The sequence below is a fragment of the Carcharodon carcharias genome, chromosome 25 (genome assembly GCF_017639515.1).
Source record: "Carcharodon carcharias isolate sCarCar2 chromosome 25, sCarCar2.pri, whole genome shotgun sequence".
Classification (NCBI taxonomy): Eukaryota; Metazoa; Chordata; class Chondrichthyes; order Lamniformes; family Lamnidae; genus Carcharodon; species Carcharodon carcharias.
In genome coordinates this window covers 2,253,308-2,261,706 of record NC_054491.1, presented here as the reverse complement: position 1 = coordinate 2,261,706, position 8,399 = coordinate 2,253,308, and positions in this window count along the sequence as shown.

Below are 8,399 nucleotides of genomic sequence, written 5' to 3'. Positions count from 1 at the left end.
TATTTTGGGATACAGTAAATGAGTAACATGTGATATGACTTATGACAAGTGTAGCAAGCTTGAAAAGACTGGTGACTTTGGACTTATGGTTCTCACATCTCCTCAGCACTGGCAGCCTTTTGTCACTTTATGTCTGGTCTATTGTAGATTAATTGCCAGAGATTGATTAGTTTGACAACAATTCCATTATTGCTGCATCATATGACCATCAGGATGAAAGAAAGCCAGTTAGATGGCTTTTCATCTCCTAGTTCCTATGCTGGACATGCCACAAACCATCTTCTAAGCCATCCATAGCTCAATTCAAACTACACTTCCTGCATACCTGAGCATATACTATCGTCACTGAATAAAGAAAATCTAAAGAAAGTCCTTTTTATAACTTAAGTAATAACTAAGAAAGAAAATCAACTTCTGAACTTAAAAAATAGTAAAATATTGCTATTGTTATTATTTCCTTACTGGAACCATATAAGATCTGAAGGCGCAATGTAAAATATTATAGTGCAATATTAATTTATGCAGCATTTATAGGTAATTGACCAAAATATTCTGCTTAATTATAATTTTAAGTAGATCTGATCCCAATTTGTCGATGCAGATTGTACCAAATGCTGGATAGGAGTTGGGCTGATGGCACTTCCAGTACAGTAGTAGCCAGGATGACAAGGTCCTGTAGGACTAGAGAGTCCATGGGAAGCACAATGCATACCTGTGAGGGAGATACACAAGAGCTTTAAAAAAAAACTCGTCAGCAATGGAGCAGTTGTCAGAATGTCAAGAACTGAAATCAGCTTCACTTTATTTACTACGTGGCCACAATACTGTTGTGGTTGTGATACTAGACTAGCAACCTTCAGCTGTGACTTCAAATTACACCAGGACAAATTAAGTTAATCTAATAAAAAATAACAATGAAAGCTACCGTTTTCTTGTGAAAGCTAACTGGCTCTTCAGGGAAGAGAAGGTGCCTTGCCTAGGTTACCCCAGCAAACACTATATGGTTGACTCTGAAATGCCCTTGGCCCATCACCGACACTTTCTCAGGGCAACTGACAACAGGCATTAAAGGCACCTTTATCAGCATGGTCTACATTCTGAGAAAATGCTTTCATATAAATGGCCCCTGTGACATGATGTTTTATTACACTAATGGTGCTGTAGAAATATAAGTTGTTGTTGATATTAAATATACATAAACCAAGATGCATTTATGCAAGGAAAAAAATCACATTGTCCAACATTAAACATTTATCATATTTGGTATGAAGTTTTCATTTGGTTTGTCTACAACTAGAGTATATATATATTTAAATCAAAAATATAATTGTTTTGACTTTCCCCAAGTCAAGCAAAATACTTTAAGTAAAATATATAACTTTTATAATCTTGTACTTTGTATAAATAGATGTCTTGATGTTATTTTGTATTTTGCTCACAACAATACATTTATATAATCTCAGCAGTGTTAACATTAGATTTCCCTGTTTTCCAAAATTTTATGGGGCAGAATTTTGCCCTTGAAGGGCGGGCGGACAGCTGACCCCTGCCACTGAAACGGGGCCCGCCGCCATTTTGACTGGGCGGACCAATTAAGGCCTGCCCAGAAGCCTGCCCGACAGGAAGCGCTATGCACTTCCTGTACGGGGGTGGGGGGGGGGATTCCCCAAGTATCAAAGTGCACTCTTTCGCGCACTTAGTTTCATGTAGTTTCATGAATAATCTGGAGCCCGCTGGGGCTCCTGGCCTGCCCGCCAGCCTTAAACTTGGACGGGCAGGTTTTTAACAAGGTTAATTAGCCTGTCAATAGCCTTAATTAGCCATTGACAGGTCGGCGGGCGGACAGCGCAATCAGCTGTCCGCCCATCTTCCTGAAGATTTAAATGGGCCGCGACGACGTTGGGGGTTCCTCCCGATGTCATTTACCCCTCGGTGAGCGGGCCCCTCCCCCAGATCGCCAAGGGGAAAATTCTGCAGATTATCTTTAATTTTTGAAAAGTTGCTTAAGCAATTACCTACCGTTGTCTCAGAAGAACATATTGTGCTTAAGGTTACTCCCTCCCTAACAGTGAAATTGGATACAACACCCTTTTTACAGTATACCCTGAAGTATATTACAACTCAAAGGTTTAGAGTTTATACAGTACTTTTCATCATTTTTTTATTTCTGTCATATTAAATATTGCTTCCTACCTGGTGAACAGGGCACACAACTTGACTCATTAGCTGCACCAAGCCGAGGACCAAATGTACCCTTTGCACAGGAACGCTCTGTGCCAAAAGAGGTGCCAGCTGGACAGAAGAAGCCTGGGGGGCACAGTTGAGGCAATTTCCCACCTGAACCTTATGTGACAAAGAAAATCCAGCAATATAATAGTTATTTAAGAGCAGGAGGAAAAGAGATGGCTTGGTGCTCTGAAATACTCTATGTTAACTGTATAATTCAATCAACTGTATAATTTTCCTTTTTAGTGCAATGGATGAGCCTTCTGGGATCATTGAAGAGCTCATCTTGCCAAATGGTTTCATATTACCATGAAGAAAATTCTAGTTTTTATCATTAATTTTCTTGATGGAATGAGGATCATGGATTACAGGCCATAGAAGATACAATTATAAATATGTTCCAATGATTTAGTTCAATACAAGGGCTTGACACAGCATCCTCCTTGAATAAGTCTCTCTGTACAATCAATTACTTGGTGAACTTTCTCTCTACAGCAGCAGTCACGACAGGAAGACACTGCAATCAGATGACTCCAGACCCTTACTACTGGATCTTGCAGCAGGTATAAAATCAGACTGGATACATGGTAATGGATGCAATGGGCAAATTGGAAAGCATGAAAAATGCATAGTGCCAATGCCACCAGTTGACATGTACTGACAGTGAGAGTCAGCCACTGAGCAGCAGTTGAAACATTAAAAGCAGGTGGTATTGGACTTGATTCCTCCCTAATCTGTCTTCCTTTTATTCTCCTGCCTAATGCCTGCCTGCCTAAATGTGTCTCATTACTATTCTCGTAGCAAGTCAAGGAATGCATGTGGTGGTATAGGTGAAGGGGATACATAATCAGAGACATTTTCCAAAGTCATAAAGCTAGATTCAGGTAGACACATGGATGACTGTAAGGACATGAATCAAAGAGCATGGGAAAGAAATAACCGCACTGCCATTTAGATTACAACAAAACCAAGCCTTGATGAACAACTATCCTCCATTTTCTTTTTCAAAGCAATTTATATAAATATATGTAATCAGTTATGTAAATTAGAAAATGGGCAGAATATTATATTGACTTCCTCACCATTAGTGAATTGACAAAAGAAACCAGCTGGGCACAGGTCACATGATTCTTGGCCTTGCTTGGCTTGGTAAGTTCCTCCCTCGCATGACAACGGAGTGGAAGTTCCTCCAGGACAATAGAAGCTGAGTGGACAGACAAACAATACAGGGCGAGCTGAACTTTGACCTGGGGGGCAATAAAATCCTCCAGAGCAAGGACCATCAGGAACATCATTACCGGGCCCTAGCAAAAGAAAGTGATGCCATTTTAGAGAAATATTATTCAAACAAACCATACATTACAAATAATAGCCTTACCAGTAGATGTGCAAATGATGAGAAACATAGCACTGATGCCATAATGGAGGGATGCACTGCAGCACTAATACACAGCTGTGTGTGAAGATATAAGAACCTTTCACCCACTCATCACTGCGTTCCTGGTCACGTGGCAATGGAGATGTGCTGACTAGAGAGGAAATGCTAAGTGAAGAAGATATGTTCCTGTGAGGAGAGTGACATTTAGGGGGAGGGTAGTTATCAGGCTGCATTTCCCATTGTCTTATGGCCACTCGAACAGTAGTACACGTAGGGCAGAATTTTTTGTTCAGCGTGCAAGTACAGGCCCCGCACGCTGACACGTAAAACGATGCGCGGTGATGTCAGGCGTGTGTCCTGATGTCACCACGTGTCATTCTGATCTTTCGTTTGGCGGGCGTGCACCAGAGTTGGCTGCGCACCCGCCGACCTGTCAAAGGCCTGTTAAGGCCATTAATTAACCACTTAACCAATTTGACAGGACTGCCTGCCCAAAGTTAATGCTGGTGGGGGTGGGGGCGGGGGCGGGGTGGGGGGCAGGCGAAGACCCCAGGCGGCCTTCTCATGTTTCATGAAACCTCATCCAGGGCAGGATGAGGCTTCTTGAAGGGTTTATTAAAATAATAAATATTTTTTAAACATTTCATAACGTGTCCCAGCTCATGTGACACTGCCACATGAGGGGACATGTGTAAGTCATTTTTAACTTTCTTTACTTAAACTTTGAAACTGAACTTAATGCATGAAGGAGCACAGGCCCTGACTCTCTCTCCTTCCTCCACCCACACAGGCCCTGACTCTCTCTCCTTCCCCCATCCACACAGGCCCTGACTCTCTCTCCTTCCTCCACCCACACAGGCCCTGACTCTCTCTCCTTCCTCCACCCACACAGGCCCTGACTCTCTCTCCTTACCCTGTCCGCACAGGCCCTGACTCTCTCTCCTTCCTCCACCCACACAGGCCCTGACTCTCTCTCCTTCCTCCACCCACACAGGCCCTGACTCTCTCTCCTTACCCTGTCCGCACAGGCCCTGACTCTCTCTCCTTCCTCCACCCACACAGGCCCTGACTCTCTCTCCTTCCTCCACCCACACAGGCCCTGACTCTCTCTCCTTCCTCCACCCACACAGGCCCTGACTCTCTCTCCTTACCCTGTCCGCACAGGCCCTGACTCTCTCTCCTTCCTCCACCCACACAGGCCCTGACTCTCTCTCCTTACCCTGTCTGCACAGGCCCTGACTCTCTCTCCTTCCTCCACCCACACAGGCCCTGACTCTCTCTCCTTACCCTGTCCGCACAGGCCCTGACTCTCTCTCCTTACCCTGTCCGCACAGGCCCTGACTCTCTCTCCTTCCTCCACCCACACAGGCCCTGACTCTCTCTCCTTCCTCCACCCACACAGGCCCTGACTCTCTCTCCTTACCCTGTCCGCACAGGCCCTGACTCTCTCTCCTTCCTCCACCCACACAGGCCCTGACTCTCTCTCCTTACCCTGTCCGCACAGGCCCTGACTCTCTCTCCTTCCTCCACCCACACAGGCCCTGACTCTCTCTCCTTACCCTGTCCGCACAGGCCCTGACTCTCTCTCCTTACCCTGTCCGCACAGGCCCTGACTCTCTCTCCTTCCTCCACCCACACAGGCCCTGACTCTCTCTCCTTACCCTGTCCGCACAGGCCCTGACTCTCTCTCCTTCCTCCACCCACACAGGCCCTGACTCTCTCTCCTTACCCTGTCCGCACAGGCCCTGACTCTCTCTCCTTACCCTGTCCGCACAGGCCCTGACTCTCTCTCCTTACCCTGTCCGCACAGGCCCTGACTCTCTCTCCTTCCTCCACCCACACAGGCCCTGACTCTCTCTCCTTACCCTGTCCGCACAGGCCCTGACTCTCTCTCCTTACCCGGTCCGCACAGGCCCTGACCCTCTCTCCTTCCCCCATCCGCACAGGTCCTGACTCTCTCTCCTTACCCTGTCCGCACAGGCCCTGACTCTCTCTCCTTACCCTGTCCGCACAGGCCCTGACTCTCTCTCCTTACCCTGTCCGCACAGGCCCTGACTCTCTCCCCTTCCCCCGTCCATACAGGTAGCGCTGAGTATATTTTTTAGTGCTGAGCACTACTGGGTGTGCGTCTTAATTGGCCCGTCCATGTAAAATGGCGGTGCATAGCTGTACGTGTGCGGTGATCGTCTCTGCGCCCGCTGCCCTCAACTGGCCGCCTGACAGGGAGAAAATTCTCTCCATAAAATCTTGGAGCAAGAGACGCACCTGCTCTCTTTATCAAAAGGCAGGAAGGAAGGGGGCATGGGGTTTGATCTTCAGGGCCTCCCCTTTGCACGTCAGTGTGGGGTGGCCCATCGAACCCCTACCTTTCTTCCGACTCGCCTGCAGCCTTAAACCCAAAACCCCCCCAAAAGCTGCCTGACCTGCCGACCCCCCCTCCCTGCCCATGTCTTCAGGGTTACTGACTTCGGGGATCCATAGGCCTTCTTGTTCCTCTTCTTGCAATCTTGGTAGTGGCCATTAATGTGTTCTTGGCATTGCTGGGACTGATGGAGCTGACGGCCAATCCAACTCAGGGTGGGATGTCCTCCCAATGATGGTAGGAAGCCCCACGTGGCCCTTGATAAGCCCACCCTCAGCACCTCATAGCTGCGGACCGGGCTGGCTCCACATAGACATTGCTTCTTGGGGGGTTGGGAGGGGGTTAGTTGCAATGAGTCGTCTGACCTCCCCCCTCCCCAATATTATTCAGTTCATTGTTTGTAAAGTATGGTTCGGAAAATAAGATTATGTCAGGCTATTGCTTTTCTCGTCTGTGAGTCAGCTCTCCCAATTTCGACACAAGTCCGCAGATGTTAGTCAGGATAACTTTTCAGGTTCGACAAGGCTCGGTTTGTCATTCTTGGGCAAAATTTTTAGCTCGGTGGGTGGGAGCGTGTCTGACCCGCTCGAGCATAAAATGACGCGTGTTGACGTCGGGCAAGCGTCTGACATCAATGCTCAGTTGTACGATATTTCGGTCGGCGACAATTAAAAGGTCTGTTAAGCCCATTAACGTATCAGTTGAGTGACATTTTTCGCTGCCGATCCAACCTAACGGTGGGCGGGGCAGGTGAAAAAGCCAAGCGGCCTTTGCACTTTTTAGGAAACCTCATCCATGGCCGGGGTGAGGTTGCCTAAAACAAATAAAAATAAAATAGAAAATTCAAAAATTAATTAATAACATGTCCCTGCTCATGTGACAGGGTCACATGAGGGGACATTGCTTATTACATTTTTCATTTCTTTTTTTTTAACGTTCTTCATCTCCCTGAGGCAGCTCCGTGCCTCGGGGAGGTTGTCAAGCACACGCTTGCGAAGTTCGCCCTCGCCCCGCACACCCACTCCCCCCCACCTCCCGCACAGGCAGCACTGAGCACTGCCGCTTGCACTTCTTGCTGGGTGGGCCTTAATTGGCCCGCCAACCTGAAATCGCCTTCCGGCCTCGATCGCGGGCAGTGGTCAGCTTCCTGACCGGCCCTGCTGAGCCTGCCCGACAAGGGCAAGGTTGCCCTTTGTTTCTGATGTCCAGGTCGATGCTGGGCAGTCCAACCGGTTTCATTCCTATCAAGCTCCGTAGCAGTTTGATGCAGCTGAGTGACTTGCTAGGCCATTTTAGAGGGCAGTAAAGAGACACCACATTGCTGTGAGTCTGCAGTCATATGTAGGCCAGACTAGCTCAGGAAGGCAGATTTCCTTCCCTAAAGGGCCTTAGTGAACCAGATGGGTTTTAATGACAACCGAGAATGGTTTCATGGTCACCATTACTAGAGCTAGCTTATAACTTGGGATTTATTAATTGAATTTAAATGTCACCAGCTGCCGTGGTGGGGTTTGAACCTGTGTCCCCAGAGCATTAGTTTGGGCCTCACTAGTCTAATGACATCATCACTACGGCATCGCTTCCCCCATTATGAACACATTAAGGGTTCATTCACCAGTATTGCCAAAGCAAATTCTAAGCTTATCAATACATTTTCTCCCTTAGGCAGAATCATTTGGGGTGCATTCATACTGCGATTTTAACATTGGTGCAAAGCACCTCCTAGTGTGTTCAATCAACATTTCCACTGAGCTGTGTGGGAATTGGGAATGTACCATGTGAGGAACAAACAAGATACACCCAAACAATGGTTCCTTCGGCAATCTTAAAGGAATTAGAAAGGACAGTGGTTACAATGCCAATTTATTTTAAATTTGTACAATTTCTCAAACAACTGAAGTAATCTTATCTTTAATGGCTCTTTCACATTATTCTGCCTCATAACCATGCCTACACACAACCTTTTACTGAGATCCCGGTTTAAGTGCAACATTGGACACTTTTACCATCACAGTACTGTCCGCTGAGACAAGGCTGGCAGTCTGATTCTTTTCTGTTTCCAGTGCTGTTGCTGTAGGTACCAGGTAGACAAGGCACAGGAATGGCTGTGCCATTTGGGCAGTAGAAACCAGCAGGGCAGATGTGTTGGTCAGGCTGAGTGGAGGCAGCATCGCAGTAATATCCTGCAAAACATTCACCTGCGGCAAGTGGAGAAAATAATAATCATAAGTAACACAACCCTCCTTTGCTCTTTACTCCAGAAACATAACTTTTCTACAACAAACCAGTTAACTCAAGCCAGAGTGCAAGAGAGCCATTCATTCACAAATCACTAGGGGGACATTAAGATGTGATTTAAGTAAAGTAAAAAACTTCCTTACAACAGCTAGACCAAAGAAAGTAATAGAGAAGAAGCAGAAAAAAAGAAACAGA